Source organism: Sceloporus occidentalis, unplaced genomic scaffold (genome assembly GCF_023333645.1).
Source record: "Sceloporus occidentalis isolate IW3139 unplaced genomic scaffold, rSceOcc1.0.p SCAF_133, whole genome shotgun sequence".
In the NCBI taxonomy this organism is placed as follows: domain Eukaryota; kingdom Metazoa; phylum Chordata; class Lepidosauria; order Squamata; family Phrynosomatidae; genus Sceloporus; species Sceloporus occidentalis.
Window position 1 is genome coordinate 704,752 of NW_028317113.1, and position 22,081 is coordinate 726,832.

A 22,081-nucleotide genomic window follows, 5' to 3' on the forward strand; every position below is an offset into this window, starting at 1 on the left:
GACGTCGTGATTTTGAGAACCGCTGCTACTCCGATTATTTTTTTTATATATATTAAAGTATTCAATTTTTATATCACCCTCGCCTCCGGATCTGTGCTTCAAGAATTCGGGAAGATTTCCCTTCTTTATCTTTTTTCCTGAGATAACGAAGTTTGGATATAAAAAAAAAACCTAACGGTGGAGAGTGAAATCTACCCGGGAGACAAATAACCCCCCCCTGCTGATCCCTCTGCGCGATCTATGGGCCTGAATAAGCCCCGCACGTAAGGGTCCAATATGCCTACTGGATATATATACATTTGTCTTGCTGAATTACACTATGATATCTTTTTTTCTTGTTTTATGATTGAACTTAATATACTGCTTGGATCTCTTTGAAGTTACATTGAATTGGTATTATTTATATTATCTACACTCACTCGGTGGGGGGCGCACTCACCTATATATATATGTTACAGGATTTTGCAGCGTTTAATATGCAGCAAAGCTGAAACTATGAAATTATGCTTTTAAAAAATATGAAATAGTCGATGTGAGATTAACCATTTATTAATCATAATTGTTCAGTGTGTATAAAAATAGTTTTATTAAAGTTGCGCACACGACAAGGACGTGTATTTCTATTGGCCGGTTGCCCGCGGTGTGTAATACTCATGGCTGCTCTTTAAAGTCCTTCTCGTAGTTGGACACCTCTATTAAGTTATGGTCAGGGTCCCGGCACTAAACGGATCTCCCCCACAGTTCCCGTCCGAGGTACCGGCCCTTCTTCCACGCTCACTCCGCATGCCTAAAGGGAATGACACAAAGCCAATTAATTGCAAGCCAGATTACCATGCGTTTTCTGCGCATGCGCATTCCTGGGAGTATCCAAGCTCCGGCTACCCGGAACCTTTCAAGGATGTGGGTGTGCGGTACTGCCGACTTTGGTGGGCGGTTCCACATGGAGTAAAGACGCTGTGGCTGGAGGGGGGAAGTGGGCGGAGAGTGGGGCGTGCCACAAAACCAGGAGAGTTCCCAGGTGTGTGCATGGAATGTCAGGGGGGCATATCAGGGGCCAAAAAGAGGCTGGGTGGTAGGGTGTGTGAGTGTGGTTGCCCCGCTGCGGGGGCCGGGGGGTATTTTGGTGGTGGGCGAGCTACCTACAGGTGGTCCAGCACCGCGCCGAGCGGCGTCTCTGTGATCAGACACAGGTCTGCGGAGCCCGGGGAGGGACGATGGGCCTTCGGCTCGAACTCTTTGCCGGCTTTGTGAAGATTTATCTTCTGGATCCCAAAGGACAGAGCTTTCCGGTTACCCTGAAACACAGAGGGCAGAGAGGGTCTGGCGGGGGATGGCTGTCATTGGCTGCATGGCTACAACTCCCAGTAGGCTCAGACTACACAGTGGTTGTGGTGTAGTGGTTGCTAGAGGGCCGCGGGTGGGCCAGACCCGGTAGATCCGGCTTGAGTTAGGTTTATCATCAGGTTCCCCTCTCACAGTAACATGGCATCAATCCCGGACCTGTCCCAGTGGGGTTTTATAAAGATACCCCTGCGCCCCACCATCACCCAGGCCTGCCTAGTTGCCCCCACTTCCACGTGGTACCTTGAATGTGGTCACCTCCATGCCCAGCACCTCCGTGTGTACGGATAGGGGGCAGAGAGCAGACCTAGAACACAAAGCAACCACGCTTTGTATGATGCAATGTGAGTGCACTCTCAGTACCTGGGCTTCATGTAGTGTGAGTGCGCTCTCTGCACCTTGGCTTGGTGTAGTGCTGAGTGCCCTCTCTGTATTTTGGCACCCTCTTAATTATTATTTATTGATTTATATAGCGCCTTCATTTGCCACAGCGCCGTTCAATGGGTAAACAGCGCAGCACAGAGCGATGTGCAGTTTTCAGTGTTTTACGTATTGACCTCATGCCGATTCCCTGCCCGCTGGTTCCGATAACAGCAAATAGAGAGTGGAAGCCTTCTGGCGTGAACCACTGTGCGGGGAGGAACAGACGCCGCGTCAGAGACACTATACGACCACATGGAGCTAAAGCTGGGGACGGCACCGGTCCCCAAACTACGCCAAGATCTTTCAGGCGTAGGTGGTCCTTGGCATGGAGGTGACCACATTCAAGGTACCACGTGGGGGTGGGGACAACTAGGCAGGCCTGGGTGATGGTGGGGCGCAGGGGTATCTTTATAAAACCCCACTGGGACAGGTCTGGGATTGATGCCCTGTTACTGTGAGAGGGGTACCTGATGATACACCTAACTCAAGCCGGATCTACCGGGTCTGGCCCACCCGCGGCCCTCTAGCAACCACTACACCACAACCACTGTGTAGTCTGAGCCTACTGGGAGTCCCCCGCCAGACCCTCAAATCAGCCCCATCTGGGCCGTCTGTTCTGGCCGTTTCTCCTGCTGTAAAGACTCAGAACTAAATGTTGCCTTAGAATCGAGAGCCATATGCCTATCCCATGCATGTTTAAATCCCCTCTACCACTTCTGCTGGGAGGCTGTTCCACTTATTTAACACTCCCTTATTAAAGTAAATAACATTTCTCATCCTCTGAAATAAGCTTCCCTCCTGTATTTAGTCATATCCCTTTAAGTATTTCTCACGTTTTCTGTGCCGTCTGCAGGCTTACCCGGCTCACTCGCTCTTCATACAGGGCGCCCGTGAAAAGCTTCCGGAGCTGGTCCAGCTGTCCCTTAGAAGCCAAAAGGATGTAGAATATTTAAAAGCTCTCATCACTAGGCAGCCATCGCTCACGGCCGCTGGATGCTGAGGCCGCCGGCTGGCACTACTTCAATACTTTCTAAGGCAGAGTGCTCTATAAGGGGGTTAAAATGCATTTATAGAGGCAGAATGGCATATAAGGGGGTTAAAGGCATATCATGGGACAGGGTGGCATATAGGGGCTATAAGGCATTTCTGGAGGCAGAGTGACATATAGGAGGGTATAAGGTATATCAGGGAGGCAGAGTGGCATATAGGGGGTTAAGAGGTATTTATAGAGGCAGAGTGGCATATAAGGGGGTTAAAAGGCATTGCTGGAGACAGAGTGGCATATTGGGGGTTAAAAGGCATTTATAGAGGCAGAGTGGCATATAAGGGGGTTAAAAGGCATTTCTGGAGACAGAGTGGCATATAGGGGGTTAAAAGGCATTTATAGAGGCAGAGTGGCCTATAAGGGGGTTAAAAGGCATTTATAGAGGCAGAGTGGCATATAAGGGGGTTAAAAGGCATATCATGGGGCACTCTGCCTCCAGAAAAGCCTTATGCCCCCCTATATGCCACTCTGCCTCCCTGATATGCCTTATACCTTCCTATATGCCACTCTACCCCATGATATACATTTTAACCCCCTATATGACACTCTGCCTCCTCTATGCCACTCTGGCATTTAGGGGGTTAAAGGCATATCATGGGACAGGGTGGCATATAAGAGCTATAAGGCATTTCTGGAGGCAGAGTGACATATAGGAGGGTATAAGGTATATCAGGGAGGCAGAGTGGCATATAGGGGTTAAAAGGCATTTATAGAGGCAGAGTGGCCTATAAGGGGGTTAAAAGGCATTTATAGAGGCAGAGTGGCATATAAGGGCTATAAGGCATTTCTGGAGGCAGAGTGGCATATAGGAGGGTATAAGGTATATCAGGGAGGCAGAGTGGCATATAGGGTGGGCATAAGGCTTTTACATAAAAAATATTATGCAGTTTGTTCAAACAATAAATTAGTTTACTGACCTTCTACTTCTTCCACTTTGGAGCTTTTTCCTCTTGACCTCCGTCCTCTGGTAGCTGCAGGCTGCCGTTTTGTATGCTAACAGGATGTCACTGCCACGGCATTCGGTGCTCCAGCAGTCTGAATGCGAGGGGGCTGAGCTTTCACCCCGCACACTGCTGGAAATCTAATGTAAACGGCCGATGCGTGCTGATGCCGCCGGCCGGAGCTACTTTAATACTTTTTTTTTTATTTAATATGCCGAATCGGCTTGCCATAATAAGTAAAAAAAAAAAAAGTATTAAAGTAGTTCCGGCAGGCGGTGTCAGCACGCATCGGCCGTTTACATTAGATTTTCAGCAATCTGATGGCCGCATAGTGATGGGAGCAGCGTGAGGGGTGAAAGGTCCGTGCGAAAGGGCGGAGCTTTCACCCCTCACACTGCTCTCATCACTAGGCGGCCATCGCTCACGGCCGCTGGATGCTGTAGCTGGCGCTACTTCAATACTTTTTTTTTCATTTTATTTACTATGGTGAGCCGGTCTGGAGGAGGCTTCCAATCCCCCTCGCAGCCGCTCAGCGGCTGTTTCCAATGTCAGTTTGCCGGCTGACCGCCCGGCCCACGGATCTGCCGCCCACCGGGAAATTTCCGGCCCTGGATGTCACTCGGCATAACTGTCAGAAGGCGCTAACTGGTTTATCCAGTCTCCCTCAGGGACCACAAATCACTGATGCCCCTAGGAGAATGTTTGCTGGGTATGAGGGAATCACAGGGTTCTTCAGCCCTAAAAGCCCGTGCAGAGAAGCAGCAGAGAACGGGTTAATAAAGTCAACTGTCAATAAAACAAGATTTACTAAAACAAATGACAAAATGGAGAGGAACGCGCAGAATGATGACGAGGGGGGGAATTGAATAGAATAAACAGGGCAATGAAAATGTAGTACGCAATAATAAAACCCAGAGGTCTGATATTTTTCCATTTGTCCAAGAAAATATTAAAACGGTGCGATAGTTACAGAAATCGGGATAACCCGTAAAGTACGAAATACAACTCAAAATGAAAATACATATATTTTAATTACATAAATGATCTAAAAATTCTAAGTGTAACAAATCACCCCGCAGACGTGCGCACTTGGCGAGGTGCCAGAGTGACAACTAAAAGCACTAAATGCCATAAATCAATGATGAAAGAACGCAAAAATGGGTTACGTATAACATAGTGCAGCCCAAAATAATATTAATATTGAAACGCGGGATTTAAGTTCTTTCCCCGCTACGTAGAGGTGGAACATTTTTAAACGGTGCGTGATATAAACCAGCATAGAGACGCAGATAGCGGCAGAATGCTGAGGTATTGCCGCCAGCCACCGGACGCCGATCCGCGCTTTACTGCTAGGCATAGTGTGTGGCGGACAAAATCGCTGCCGTTTGCTGTTTGTCATAGAGATAAATCATGAATTCTTCCTTATTACCAGGAAATCCTTTCATCATACAATTATTTAATAATTTCTTATACTTAAAGCTAAGGGCTCCAGCGATGTAATATAAAGGGAGGTGCTCCAATATGCCGGCTGGATCGGTATACATGGAGATGATCACTTGCAGCATCTACTCAGTAATTCTAGAGGCTTGGAGGGTCCGGCTCGTATATACCCACCCGACCCTTTCAATAGCTTCCTTAGCGTCTGAGAGTCAGGAGAGGCGAGGATCAGCAAAAGCTACGATATTAATCAGGTCAAGAAACATTCTTTGAAAGTGTAATCACCCAAATCACGTGAAAAATGTGTAAAATTAAATAAAAATAGTACTTTCCAATTCTGCACTACAGCAACCCAATATAACACTCCGCAGGATGTTCAGAAATCGACTCAATCGAAAATGGGGCGCGTGAACATAAGTAAAAAAGAAAACTACAAAAACAATAGTGTAATATGTTCTACAGCTTAAAGTTATAATTGTGCTAATCCACTCACAGGCAGAGATGACTTTCAGACTCTTCAAACGTTAGCAGTTTCAATTCTCTTTTAATAAATATCTTGAGATCTATAAAATAAACAAAGACACAATGGTGCAGTATCTTCTATCATATAAAAGTAAAGATTCAGGCTCCACTTAGAGGATGTAGTGGCATAACCAGAATGTTATGCTGATGAGCTTAATGGAAATCAGACGCCGGCAATTCCTCAGGAGAAATAGTCCGTATAAATGAATAAAATCAATTGGGGGCGTGGCTACCCGTCGACCAAGATGGACGCTTAAGCCCAGAGCTCCAGCGCATCAGGCCCGATTTTACACTTCAGTTTACCGGTTCCGTCTCATCATGGGCAAAACTAATCGCCCCAATAACACCCCTAAGCCTTCGGGCTCCAGGGAGAGGGCCTTACATACCTCGGTCCGCTCCTATTTCGCGGCATCTTCGGACCATGAATCCCGCGGCTCGCCTCTTCGGCCGCCATCTTCTCCAGCTAGTGCTGTTAGCGACGCGGACGTGGAAGACTCTCGGGATCCGCATCCACCACTCTCTCGGTCCTCGAATCCACTTTGGCAGGAGAAACTAGACTCTTTGCCTACAAAGGATGACATCGCCGGTATTATAGCCCGAGCCACACAAGGGATTCACGTGAGTTTGGCGGAGATACAGAATGACATCCGCCATATTGGCGACCGCGTGGCACTACTCGAGGACGAACAACCTAAGATCTGTAAAACAGTTGATCTGCTTACAACTCAACTGAAAGATCAATCCTCTGCTCTTAAACTTCTCACGAGGAAATTGGAAGATCTAGATAATCGTGGCCGCCGCCACAATCTCCGTGTGAGGGGTATCCCAGAGTCGGTGCCTCATACTGATCTGATACCTACCCTTCGGGAGATATTCAACAAGATCCTACACCGTCCCGTGGATACAGCCATTGAGTTCGATAGAGCGCATAGAGCGCTTCGGCAGAGGCCGACGGGATCCGCTCCACCTCGAGATGTCATCTGCTGCATGCAGAGCTACCCTCTTAAAGAAGAGATTACGCGACGCTACAGGGATACTGCTTCTCTGTCATGGGAGTCACACTCCATAACTATTTTCCAGGACCTCTCGCCACTGATGCTGCAAGCTCGCCGCCTCCTGCGGCCGGTCACTCAAGCTCTTCGTGATGCGGGGATACCCTACCAGTGGGGGTTCCCATTCGCGCTCATCGTTCGTAGGGGAACTTCTACGTACTTGATTCGTCAGGCGGATGATGTCCCCGCATTCCTTGGGGCCCTAGGACTTCCACCCTGTGCTGTTTCAGACTGGGAATCCTCTTTCGTTGCACCTACCTTTTTATCGGATTCGTCGAAGGACTGGTCCCCGAGGCCCCAGAGAAAGAAGCGTCCACAGCCCCGCGATATGCCGTGATGGATCTCTGCTTTTAAGTTCGCCCACGCCGTTTATTTTACTTTCACAGTCGACCAGAGTTTACCTACGGCGTTATACGGACCTGTCTCTTCAGCTGGCCGTGCCTGATTGAATTCCTGCTGTATACGCCCGGGACTGGTATCCTACTGTTCTCGATTATTTTGTTTTGTTCGTCGCGCAGTTTTATCTTTTGTGATGTTTACCGTGGGGATTTTGCTAGTTCCTATTACTCTCCCGAGACATATCTCTCTTGGTCTGCTGGGTCCCTTGCCTTGGGGCTTCGCTTATATTATTTTATTTTATTCTTTGTTTTGCTGTGCCCTGGTTTTCCATGTAGCTTACGTTTGTTATATATGCCGCAACCGGCATTTGGCTCATAATTCAGGGGCTTGTTGCGCTGTGGTCTCACACCTGTTCTTGGTGTTCCTAGTGTATTCTCTATCACTCCACCCCCCCCGGAGCCTACTTGCTTTACCCTGTCTTGGGGTTAAAGTAATGGTTCTTGACCTACCTCTAGGTCAATCGGCTCATTATTCGATGCCTAGGCATCCTGAGTCATTATATATGCTCATGTTTTCAAGTTTTTGTTTTGTGTTTTGTTTTGTTTCTGGTTCTCTGTTTGTGGTTTTTTCTTTTAGCTCCGTGGATGTTGCTCTGTCTCGGGGGTCTTTCTGGATGTCCTGGCCATGGTACCTGACATGATTAAGATTACTTCCCTCAATGTCAGGGGCTTAAACAAACCGCAGCAACGCTCTAAATTACTTCACATGCTTCACTCACACAGGACACACATCGCATTTCTGCAGGAGACACACTTTAAAGCGTCCAGCGAGTTCCGACTCATTGATAGACGTTTTGCTCACGCATTTTTTGCTAGTACCACGGACTCCAAGACTAAGGGAGTCGCAATTATTATTCACAAATCCGTGCCGTTTCGCTTATTGGACATCTGGAGAGACCCTGATGGTAGGGCTATCTTTATTAAGTGTTATATAGGGGCCTTGAAGGTGTCTCTGGGTAACGTCTATTCCCCGAATAGGGGTCAGGTTCCTTTTTTGTGTCAAATGCTTAACAAATTTGGGGGTTTCAGGAGGGTGTCAATATTTTTGGAGGCGATCTTAATATGGTCCTGGACCCTTTGAGAGATTCCTCCTCCCAGAGGTCGTATATTCCTTTTTCTAGTATCAAGAGGGTCAGGCGCCTCCTTCATGCCCATCAATTGGTGGATGTTTGGAGATCCCAGCATCCCTCCACTAAGGATTACACCTTTTACTCCCCCATGCATAATAGTTACACGAGAATTGACAACCTGTTCCTTTCACACCACCACCTACTGCGCTTGTATGACTCGAACATCGGGATACAATCTATCAGTGACCACGCACCGATCCACTTCACGTTTAAACTTACCCATTGCGGGTCTAAACCGTGGAGTTGGAGACTAAACGAGAATCTGCTTCACAATCCCTCCCATGTGGAGGACTTATCGACCCACTTACGTAACTACTTCACGGATAACATTTCTGACGACTTAGCTTTCCCTATTATATGGGAAGCTCATAAACCAGTGATACGGGGCCACTTCATTCGGATAGGTTCCACCCTCAAAAAGCTGCGTATGGCTAATTTATTGGCGCTCATGAGGAAAATACATCACCTTGAACAGTCCCATAAGTTGACGCTCGCCCCTGAAATATTACCTCAACTCCACGCCCTTAGGGATCAGCTAGCCTGTCTCCTTGACACCACTACTAAACGGCACTTCTTGTTGACTAGGAAGTTATTCTATGAGATGGGTGACAAGCCGGGTAAATTGCTGGCGAGGGCTCTTTGGGGCTCAGAGAGCCTCTTCCTATATCCCCAAAATTAAATCTTCCGATGGCGTAATTCATCATGAATCCCATGCAATTGCCAGTTGTTTTCATTCTTATTATTCGGCCCTATACAATTTAACTTCCCGAGACAAGTCTGACCCCGCTCTCCTAGACCGTATTGATGACTATTTGGCGAGACACCTCTCTTGCGTATTAGATGACGAGGCAAGGTTGTCCCTTAACGCTCCGATAACTAGTGAGGACATATTGGAGGCGCTGAAATTAACCCCTAAGGGTAAAAGCCCAGGCCCGGACGGTTTTACCGTTAACTATTATCGCACATTCTTCGCGGTCCTTGGGCCGCACCTGGTGACTTTCTTCAATTCCTTAGCTCATGGGGCGACACTTGACCCTCAGTCAAACTTGGCGCATATCACGGTGATTCCTAAACCGAATAGGGATGCTGACTCCTGTGCCAACTATCGCCCTATATCTTTAATAAATACAGACCTGAAACTTCTGGCGAAAGTAATGGCACTCCGTTTACAACGTTATATGCCGTCTTTAATCCATGGCGATCAGGTGGGTCTTGTCCCGGGGAGGGAGGCTAGAGACAATACTATCAGGATACTTAATGTCATCACACATGCCAATCATTCCCGTCTCCCTATGGCCCTGGTTTCCATGGACGCCGAAAAGGCATTCGACAGGGTAGCATGGCCCTTTTTGTTTCGTGTTTTGCGGAAGATAGACATTGGGTTTCATTTTATGAATCAGATTACAGCCTTATATCACAATCCCTCGGCCCAGATCAAAATTAATGGTATTTTCTCAGACACGTTTCGGCTTAATAATGGTACACGCCAAGGCTGCCCTTTGTCCCCACTGCTCTTCCTTTTGGTGATGGAACCTTTAGCCCGGGCTTTGAGACATAATGACGATATTTTCGGTGTTACGTTAGCATGTTCTACCCACAAAATTGCTGTCTACGCCGATGACATGCTTTGCATGTTGACCCGACCGCTCGTCTCGCTTCAGCAAGTGATCCGGGAATTGGACCACTTTAAAGCCCTTTCTAACTATCAGATTAATCTGCAAAAATCGGAGATATTGGGGGTTCATATTCCATCTGCCTTAAAGGCTGATATGACCCGTGCTTTCCCTTTTAAATGGCAAGCCTCCGCCTTTAAGTATCTTGGGGTATGGATATCTGCTGATCTTTCTTTACTCCGTCACCTTAACTACATGACTCTACTTTCCTCAGTGACTGACGACCCCCCATGTTTCTTGGTTTGGGCGTGTTGGGGTAATCAAGATGAGTATACTCCCGAAGTTCCTTTATCTTTTCCAATGTTTGCCGATATCCTTGCCCAGGTCTTATTTTAGAGCGTGTCATAGGGTTTTCCTGAAATATGTGTGGGGGGGGTGGTAGACCTCGGCTTTCGTTTGCCCATTTAACTAGGCCTAAACTGAAGGGGGGCTTGGGTTTCCCCAACGTCGAATGGTACTGGATGGCTGCCCACTTGCGGCGCATAGTGGAATGGTCAATAGAGGCACCTAAGTTGTGGGTAGCTTTGGAGGACTCCTTCTTTCCCCATCGTATCTCGGCTGTGCCGTGGTTGCCAGACAAATTTTGGGAGCTTCATGTGCGCCCACACCCCACCATTTCGGCAACTCTGAAAGTCCTTAAACGCGTTGCGACCACTACGAGTCTTACCTCTATGCCTGGCCCTTTATTCCCATTAACTCATAATCCCGATCTTTCGAGCTATCTCACCAATAAATTTCTTTCTTCCTTGACGCGGCGCTTAGGCTTAGCCACATACTCCTGCCAGATGGTTTTCGCCCTCTCCAAGATTTGATTGGCCAGCTCGCGCCGTCTTTCCACCTGCTATTTCTATACCACGGCCTTAAACATTATGTCTCTGCCCTACTCCCGAATCCCCATCTTTCTAGACCATTAACGAGTTTTGAGCAACTATGCACTCTCCGTCCCGAACCTTCGCATTTACTATCTCGGCTATATGCCCTTCTGCTTGATGGTTGGGGGAATACTAAACCTTACTTTATGAGCCTTTGGGAGAGAGACCTTCAATGTGATATTCCTGATGCTGATTGGGTTCATATACTGTCTGCCACCCATAAGGGGGCGATTTCGAGCAAGATCCAGGAATGCAATTATAAATTGCTCTCCAGGTGGTATAAAGTTCCTGCAGATCTCCACCGCTACATTCCTCAGGTCTCCCCGCTTTGTTGGCGTTGTGGGTCGGGTGAGGGTTCCTATATCCACCTCTGGTGGTCTTGCCCCGATATACAGGTGTTCTGGCGCTCGGTGATTGGGGTCATTATGGAGATAGCGGACCCGTCCTTTGTGGCGTCCCCTGATTCATTGCTTTTACATCTCTCGAGAGACTCGTTCGGTTCCTATAAGAAATCATTAACTATACATCTCATTCACGCAGCTAAGTCCGTTATACCCCGATATTGGAAGGTTCCCGGTCCCCCACCTATTGATGACTGGTTTGCAAGGGTTAATTTCATTTGTCGTATGGAGGATTTGGTGGCGGCAGCGCACGGGCGTGAATATGCCAATGACGTTAAATGGTTGCCTTGGACCACTTTTCTGACCTCTGAACGGTTGCTAGACTCGCTGCGATGCGCTTGTTAGCGCCTCCATTTGTTGGGGGAGTACCATTGCCCCTGTGTCGCCCCTTGAATCGTTTCTTTTATTTCCATGATATTCTCTACATTTCCCATTTCTTTTACACTAGCTGTACGTACACAATCCACATATGGAGCATTGTTTCTTATGTTTATTTTGTTACGTTTCATTATGTTTTCTTTTAAAGTTATTCTATGTTTCCACATTACTGTTGGATCTCCTTTCTTGTATATGATTTCCTTTCATGACAGGGTCCGTGTAAGTGGCATATTTGGTGTTTTCTCCACGCTGGCTCTGGATTGCCATTCCAAGCGTTTCTTGTCGCCGTCATTGAATTGAACCTGCCTTGTTATACGACTCTCTTTGTCTTTTTTCGCCAACGTATGTTACCTCATGCATGTTTTGAGTGTATGCTGTTGTCTACTCTGCATGTATTTTGTCATGACTTGTCAATAAAAGGAGATTTGATAAAAAAAAATGAATAAAATCAATTGGTGCGTTCGCGAAAGTCCGCGTGTGTTTGAATCCCTTGTTGCGGTCTTTAACCCCTTCAATCCCAGGGGTTTTTGGTACCTCAAAGCCCGGAGCAATTTTGCAATTTTTGCGCTATGTCGGTTCAGCAATGATTCTCTTTTCCTGTGAATAGTGTACCCATATAAACTATATATTGTTTTTTCAAGGAGAGATAGAGCTTTCTTTTGATACCATAGTTGGATGATTAGCTGAAAATTTAGAATTAGAAATTTAGTAAAAACTAGCAAAAATTAGAAAAAAACATCTAAGTTTTTTTACATTTTCCCTCTGAATCCTCACAAAATTAGGTAAAGAGACAGAAAATTCCATCCAGATTTATCAATTTAGGTGTCCTGATTTCAGAAATACCTAATTTATATAAATTTTCATATCTTCCCAGCACATATAGGCAACCTACTATAAGGTGTACATTACTTTATACAAAGCCGTGAAATTTTTACATTAGGTATGATGGGACTGCAACTCTAATTTTAAACAAATAAAACAAAAACACCCACAAAGGTATATATTTCTGTAAAGCAGACAATCCAGCCTATCCTATCAGGGGTATTTGGGCACTCTACATGCAGGTATTTGGCCACCAATCACTGTCAAAGGTGGCCACAGAAATTAGTTCCTGCACTTTTTTCACCAATGCGTCTTAGTATTTTGTAGTATTCTTAGGATTTTTTGTACAGGGTATGTGTTACGGCAGAAAAAATCTATCCTAAATTGTTCAGCCGCCTCTCCTGATTACGGAAATACCCCACATGCCTAGTTTTTTTTGTGGTTTTCTGGACATTACAGGGCACAAACGGGACCATGTGCCTTATAGATTCCAAACGTGAAAATTTCACATTTTGCTTTAGTAGACCTATGTTTCATTTGGGGCTGCTTAGCACCCCCCTAATTATAAATACCCCCATAAAAGTATATATTTCTGTAAAGCAGACAACCCAGAGTATCTCATCAAGAGCATTTGGACAATTTCCATGCAACCATTTGGCCGCCAATCACTGCCAAAGTCGATCGTTGCTGTAATTTCGTGCACTTTTTTCACCAACACTTCTGTGTTTCTGAGGATATTTTGTACAGGGTATGTGTTACGGCAGAGAAATACAGCCTAAAGTGTTCATCCGCCTCTCCTGATTACGGAAATACCCCACATGCCTAGTTTTTTGTGGTTTTCTGGACATTACAGGGCACAAACGGGACCATGCGCGTTATAGATTCCAAACGTGAAATTTTCACATTTTGCTTTAGTAGACCTATGTTTCATTTGGGGCTGCTTAGCACCCCCCTAATTATAAATACATCCATAAAAGTATATATTTCTGTAAAGCAGACAACCCAGAGTATCTCATCAAGAGCATTTGGACAATTTCCATGCAACCATTTGGCCGCCAATCACTGCCAAAGTCAGTCGTTGCTCTAATTTTGTGCACTTTTTCCACTAACACTTCTGTGTTGCTGAGGATTTTTGGCACAGGGTATGTGTTACGGCAGAGAAATACAGCCTAAAGTGTACAGCCGCCTCTCCTGATTACGGAAATACCCCACATGCCTATTTTTTTTGTGGTTTTCTGGACATTACAGGGCATAAGTTGTAACGTGCCGGCAAACTGGATCACAGTGTGTGCTAAGCCAATGCTATCTATGAAGCAGCTTAGCAGTCCCACAGGAGAACATGTTCCCATAAAAGTATACATTTTTGGAAAGCGGTCTACCAGAGTATTTCACCAGTAGCATGTGGACCATTTTTTTTTAAGGTTTCGTGGGGAGTAAAGGGTTAATTTAGGGTTAGGGTTATGTACTGATTTTCTATTTTTTTTTCTGCAGCTCTGCACGATGCTCTGTCTCTCTCTCTCTCAGATGGAGGAGAGAGGCAGAGCATCTGCAGTAACGGTCACACGATCGCTGTGATTACTCATCACAGCGATCGTGTGACATTGCTGCCGGATGTGTGGCCCTGGGGGACTGCCCCGGGTGTGGGGCAGTCCCCCAGGGCTAATAACATACCGGAGGGAATACCCGATCGCACGATCGGGCATAGATCTGTAACAGTTTACCGGCATTCGCGGCGGTAACTGTTACAGCTCCCTCATCGGAGCTATCGGGTAGCCCAGCAGGGTCTAGACAGGATGTCCTGGAGACTGTTATCTCGTCCAATTACTGGATGTTTGGGCAGTGTGACCCCTTCGCTATATACACGGTCTTTCACTCCGTGCCGAGTTGAAAGAAGAAATACATTATATCAATTGTTCCGTCTCCCCGATACTTCTGTCCCAAAGGACCCCAATCCTCCCTGATCAAGTGCTATCTGATTTCTAAATTTCTCTTCCGTCACGAAAGGGAAATTAGAATTGAAATTAACTTTGTTCTGTTCATGATTCTTAAGGTAGTCTTCCCATTTCTTTTTATTTATTTCGCCAAGGCTATTTTCCAGCAGATATTTTGGGCAATTGTGTTCTTCAAATTTGATTAATAGCTGTTGACTCTGGCTAACAGCTCAACCCGATTTATTTAATTCTATAATTGAAATATTTTTTCTTGAGATAGGTACCTTTTATACTCGGCGGATAAATTATAAAAGGAAATGTAAAATTTAAATAGGGCGGGACTTTATTTTTCTTTAAAATATTACAAGATTTATAGGACGGCCATGGTTGGCTGACGTATATGCCCAAAATGTAGTTGGTGAGGAAACGTTTTGTCGGCCATTTTTGCAATATGTTCTGTGTTTCCTTTTTTATATAAAAGCGAGAAATCCGGTCGTCAAGTAGCAATGGGGAATCCATATAAAAAAAAATTCCTAATTTCAGAAAATTTGATCAGACTAAGTACTTTCTCGAATATTGAATATTTTGAGTTTGGAAACATAAATAAAACAATTCTCTCCGTAGAAATCTCAAAACCCCAGCCCATTAACGCTGCTGATGCCGAAGGATTCTGATACAGAGCACGTATTCCAGTTAGAAAGCTTCCCTGAAAACCAAAGTGATCCATGACTTCCCACGCGTCGCTCCAGTCTATCCTGTCGCATGCCTTTTCGAAATCTAAGACAAGCAGCACAGCAGTTTGGTTCGTTAGTTTAGCCATTTCAGTGAGATCCACTGTACGGCGGATATTATCCGGAGCTTCCCTTCTTTGATTCTTTGTACTGGCGGCTCTGATCACACCAAATATCAGAATGCACATGAACAAACTGATCAGGATGAGACAGAGGGAAAACACTTGTTTGGTTCCCTTGGATTTTATGGTCCTGAAGAGAAAGAGAACATTTAGATCGTTACGGGAAGGTCAGTGATGGATCTTCAGGTTTATGACTGAGGGAAGTCCTCATACAGGACAACCTCAGATGTTCCTTCAAAGATGTCAGTAAACACCCGGCCCGTTATTCCGGGACTAGGTCACATTTTCTAAATGACTCACCTTAGGACATCGTCTTCAGGACGGGGTTGTGAGGACACCGGCAGAGAAGGGCCGCCGTTGACCAGGCCTTGAAGGATGCCCCGTGTGGGGTGATGGAGGGGCAGACTTATATTGCTTTCTGCTTCAGGGAGTTTTTGGCTGCAGTTGATCCCCGTTGACCTCAGAGGTCTCTTTTTCATATCAGTCATTTCAGTGACATATGTTTTTGGGACCTCCGAGGAAACTTACTTTCGTCTCTTTGTAATGGCGGCTCTGATCACATCAAATATCAGAATGCACGTGAAAACATTGAACACGACGAGACAGAGGGAAAACACGATGTTCATTATAGACGCCTCGGTCTGATCTTCACGATCCTCCTCCTCTGCATTAACCCGACCCGCACATTTTTAATTTTCTCTCCAATCTTCGGGTAATGGTCTCGCGCCCGAAAACACGATTCAAAAATGCAAAAATCACATAAAAGAACCATTTCTTCATTTCAGTTACAGATCCTTAAAAACAAACTAGACTCAATCCTATAAACCTCTTTCTATGTATTAATGTGTAAGGAAGCAGGAGCGCTCACAGTGCGGGTCTTACTCTATTTAGCCTCTTATTCCAATTACGGTTAAGCTCTGTTTAAGTTGGCCATTTTTTGCGGTGGAGGGCTTTTCTCCCAATATGCGTTGCATCATGAGCCCTTACATGTACTTTGTCATGAAGGGGTTAAAGACCATAGGTCTTTGTTCTGGAGAACTTTTCTCACCCTGCTATTTCTATCTCAACAGATAACCCAACAACTCCCATCGGAATAGATATTCATGCTCTTTGTAACGCATACTTGGTGTTAACAATGGAGTTCCTTACTGTGGTGGCAATGATTTTTAGCATCATAGCTGGTAAGGAAAATATTATTAAGCTGTATTTTCATAAGTTTTCTCTTTCAAAGTGGTGTCTTGTATCTTTTACCATTTACTTGAGATATTGTATATTATTTAATAATATATACATTGTTGTAGTATCACCATCTGGGGTCCCATCTTGTCTTCCCCTTTATAAAGGTTTTTCAGCCTTTCCCTACTGTGGTGCTTGGGATCCCTTCACTATATCCCATTGTACAGCGCTAGGGAATTTGATGGCGCTATATAAAACAATAAATAATAATAAATAATAATCCCCTGGGTTCCAGCAGCCTCCCTGAAGCTGAGCATTAGCCACCTCCATCATAACGGTAAATACTACACAGCATTGCAGCGGGCGCTCATACTCCATATCGCAACCTAAAAGCTTCCTGATTTATTAACTTCTAATCAACTTCTAATTTCAGATGACCATCTAGAGGCCTGGTTGGGCATAATTATATGTCTGCGTGGAACAAATGAGATCTTCAAGAGAACTGGCTGCAAACGTGGCGTAACATGTAACAGTACAGGCTCACGCGGTTTGCGCTCAAACAAGAGGGAAGCGCTGGGAGCTGATTTAAGGCCCAACATACATTCATCTGTCTGGCTCTGATCATCAGCTATGATTTACTAACAAAGTGTTCTTTACTTGTTTACTAACAAAGCCATTTTCGGGTTCTGCGTTACATTCCTGTGATAACAGACGTCTGCATCCTGGGACTCTGTTGGCGATAATCAACTTTATCAAGAAATGTGAATATTTTGATACATACATTTTCTGTATTATCCGTATGTTTAGGGCAAGGCGGCCATCAGATATTGTAGGGTTCAGTACTAATGTAAGGTCTTGGGTACGCTGTCCAATTCATTTTCTCCCTACCACTTTCTCTTCTGTTTCACACAACTTCAACTCCAAGATGGGGGTAAAGATGGCACAAACAGGCTGTTTGAGGGTTAGGATGGCACTGATAAACTGCTTGGGGCAAAGGCACTCACAGGTTGTTTCAGGCAAAAGTGTCGTCCACAAGCTGATTAGGGCAAAGGTGGCATACTGGGACATGTTGGTTTGTGAAGTTGGGGGCCCCAGGCCAATTTTCGCTCTGGGACCAGTGGTTTCTAGATACGCCCTGGCATCTTCAAACTTGCTTTGTACCTGATAACGTCCCTCTTTTCTTACAGTCACTGGCCTATGTTCAGCGGGAACATACAAAGTATGGAAACTCTGTATCTCTCTCTTAATCATTTTATTTTTCTGTGAGCATATTTTTGTTATATTTGGGGAAATGACAGAAATAAGTCACTTTTTCTCAAACTCTGGAACGTTAATATCGGATCCGTTGAGCTCCTCCTCAAGCTGCCCACTCTTTCCTGACTGGTTTATTTTCTGGGCCTTAGTACCCACCGTAAAAATGCTGTCTCTTATGGGCCTCTACTACTCACCTTAACCAGGCGGCCTTTCACTTGGCTCTGTAAATTTAGATTTGTAATTTTTATAAAGGTGAACCCAACAACTTACTTCAAAGGTTCCCTCTTTAGGAATACACAAATCCATTCCCCTAGTCAGCTTGTACCACTTAGGTAACTGCTTGCTGACCCACTTGCCATACTTCAAATTTATCTCCTCCTGTGGGGTAGAAGGAGTCACGGGACGTCCACTACTCTTATCTGGTGATCAGTCAGATACACGTATGCCGCAACTGTTTCCCATAGCCCTGCTATGATTGACGGGACTCTTACCCACTTCTCTCAGTATTCCAGCGGCTATAGTCTATGGCGTGTGGCTGTCAGGGAAACTCCCACACCACGTATACCCTCTTCTGATCTCTCCAAATCTTCCAACAAAGCCAAACAACAACTAACAAAATAAGAACTCCTAAAAGCACTTGTCCTCGAATATCATCTAGGAAAAACCACAAAAGTATGGTATTCTCTAGGCTAGTAGTATTTGTCATAGAGAAATAAACCAGCTGCAGCTTTGGAACACGCCCTTAAGATAAGATGTGGATCCTAAACCAGCGTTGCACATGGTTAAACACATACACTGCCTTTACAAGCACATATACACTGCCCTTACACACACCTGGCCATAAACACACATATACATGTACACTGCCCTTAACACACACACACATATACACGTACACTACCCTTACACACGCAGATATACACATACACTGCCCTTGCACACACACACATTTATACATGTACACTGCCATCACACACACATATACACGTACACTGCCCTTATGCAAACACACATATATATACTGCCCTTACACACCAGCTAACAAATACCTATACTGCTCTTACACAAACCGGCCCATACACACACACAAGCTTCCAAACACATACACACACACACAAGCTTACAAACACATACATACACATACACTGTCCTTACACCCCTATCTCCCCATTTCTTACCTCCTCCTCCATTTTTCTGCCTTCAGCCTCCTGTCTGTGGTGGGAGCGCGAGGTCTGTCACTTCAGACCTTTACTACTCCCTCTTCACTATGCGGCGGCTAAAGCCGCAGGGCGCGGGGATGACGTCATATCCCCGCGCTCGGCATTATTTGCCGGCACGTAGTGATTAGGGAGCAGTAAAGCGAGGTCTGAAGTGATATAGTTTATCTCACAGTACAGCTCTTATACCCACACGCACCCCTTATACATACCCGAGTCACACTATTTGCCGTACAAATAACTATAAAACATTCTTTTTATCAGATTATTTGTATTAAAATGCCAAAAAGCAAAAGTGTTAAAAGCCCCTAATAAATGAAATACATTACACAGAATGGAATCGAAACATTTGCTACTGCAAACATTTTCAGATGAAAAATGCGGGTGAACAAACCAGCGATCACATTATTCTTCACGATATTCTTGTGAGAAACTTTTATTTCTTTATTAATTCATGTAAACTATTTTTTCAATAAAAGCTATGATTGAGACATTTTTAGTTTTTGTTTTTATTTAATTTTGTTTGTAACCTGTCCCCCCAGTTATGCACATCTGCCCCAGGCTTGCCACTCTGCCCCCTGATATGCCTTTTAACCCCCCATATGCTCCCCTGCCTCATACCCCCTATATGCCACTCTGCCATATAGGGGGTTAAAAGGCATATCATGGGACAGAGTGGCATATAGGGGGGGTATAAGGCATTTCTGGAGGCAGAGTGGCATATAGGGGGTTAAAAGGCATTTATAGAGGCAGAGTGGCATATAGGGGGTTAAAAGTCATTTCTGGAGACAGAGTGGCATAAAGGGGGTTAAAAGTCATATCATGGGGCACTCTGCCTCCAGAAAAGCTTTATGTCCCCATATAACATAAGTTAACAACATGGTTTAACATAATTAAATATAATAGCAATAAAGGATGGTAAAAAAGCAAAACCTAATGACCCCTTGATGCTCAGTCAGTTAAATGCCCCCCCCCCCATGATACTGGCTGAGGATTATGGGAAGTATAGTACACAGCAGTAGGGAAATTGTAAAGGCTAATATGAGTATCCTACCAGGTTCTTACCTTAAAGTGGGCCTATACACTCTCAAATATTAATTCACTGGAAGGCCTGATTGGGGACAGAGGTGACACTGGGGAGCTGAATGGGACAGCAATGAGATGGGGGGTCTGATTGGGGACAGAGGTGACACTGGGGAGCTGAATGGGACAGCAATGAGATGGGGGGTCTGATTGGGGACAATAATTAATTTACAAAAGCATTATGCCCCCACAGACACACTTACAGACACACTTACAGACACACATGCCGTTTTTTTTTGTTTTTAACAAATACCAAAAAATATTATACAGTTTGTTCAAACAATAAATTAGTTTACTGACCTTCTACTTCTTCCACTTTGGAGCTTTTTCCTCTTGACCTCCGTCCTCTGGTAGCTGCAGGCTGCCGTTTTCTATGCTAACAGGATGTCACTGACACGGCATCCGGTGCTCCAGCAGTCTGAATGCGAGGGGGCGGAGCTTTCACCCCTCACACTGCTGGAAATCTAATGTAAACGGCCGATGCGTGCTGATGCCGCCGGCCGGAGCTACTTTAATACTTTTTTTTTAATTTAATAGGGGGGGCAAGTAAAGCCAAGTGGCCCCATCGGCCCTTTTGCCCCCCCAACTTATGCAATGACACATATATGTACAAACACACGCTCATCCTAACACACATACAGGGGAGGGCTGGCAGTCTAAGGCCTGGGGGCAAGTCTAGTCAAGTGGCCCATTGTGCCACCAAAGCAGCTGCGAGCGACATTGAAAGCGGCCGTCGTGCGGCACTCGCTCCACCGGCGCCTAATGAGATTAAAGTGGTCGGCATGCACGCACCGCGCCGCCCAATAGCCGTGAATCAGCTCTTTATCCCACCCCTTTTAAGACGTGGGACGAAGAGCTGAGGAATGGCCATTGGGCCTGACTGCCGCACGACGCAAGGGCGTACCTAGAGTATTTGGCACCCGTGGCAGATCCTGTATGTGGCACCCCCACACATACACACACACTTTAAAACTGCATAGTTTCTATGGTTAGGCAAACATTGACAGGGGTACAGCAAAATTGTTATCATTATATACTGAGACACACATTGACGGTGGTACAGCATAACTGTTATCATTATATACTTAGGGATTACGTTGTACCACCGTCAATGTGTGCCTATACTTTGAGCCAGACGCTGACAATACTGCAGTACAACCCCTATCGCTATATACTAAGCCAAACATTGATGTGGTGTAGGCCTAACACTTCAGTGACTGGCTTGGTACATAGTAGGGATGCACCGAAATGAAAATTCTTGACAGGGGTAGCCTCGACTCTCGGGCTATGTCATCCAGATAACCACCCCCCAATAAAACACAGACACGAAATGTGGGATGAATAAAGGCCACAGCCAATTTATTAACGTCATTGCCACGCAACCTGTAAACATAAAAAGGTGCATTAACACGGCAATGACCCAAATACCATAAACACCCGTAAGCTTGCCAGGACCAACCGGGGCCGAACCGTAAGCATAACCGTATGGGAGGGCATACCATGATGCCCCTCCCCCACCTGAGGTTCCAGCAACCGCCCAGCCAGGAACCTCCCACCGAGACTTGAACACCAGTGGCAATAACCACATAACACCCCCCGGCAACCTGGCAAGCTACCGCCCCCCCGGCTGTGACAAAATCCTGAAACAAAACAAAGAAAATTAGTAACAAGGTCACATATCCACATGAAACATCACAAAATAAAGGGAGGGAGGGTGGGACAAACACACCGGGTATGCTGGCACAACAAAAAGCCCCGAACCCCCTTAAGCCCCATCCTTATATACCCCCTTCACTTCCTCCCCCTCCCCACTGAACTTTCTATGACCCCCTGACCTAGCCCTGCTCTGCATCCCTGTCAAGGCCCCTTCCGTTCCATTCTGACTACACGGGCATCAGGACCGAAACTGAAAATTCAGCATTCATTTGGCCAAAACTGAAAAAAAACAAACTTTTAAAATACTTTATTAAAAGTAACACACCAAGATTAGACAAAAAAAATCGATAACAATATTAATATATATATATATATACATATATATATACACATATATATAATTAACAGCAATCACAATCCTATCATGCCCAGGTTCTAGCATGTACTGGCTGACTTAGCATGATAGGCGTGTGATT

At 45.4% G+C, this 22,081-nt stretch overlaps 1 pseudogene; it reads right to left on the minus strand.

Annotated features, from left to right (window-relative positions):
- Positions 1 to 651: 651 nt before the first annotated feature.
- LOC149281385 (glyoxalase domain-containing protein 5-like) lies at positions 652 to 4,376 on the minus strand (annotated as a pseudogene).
- Positions 4,377 to 22,081: the final 17,705 nt, after the last annotated feature.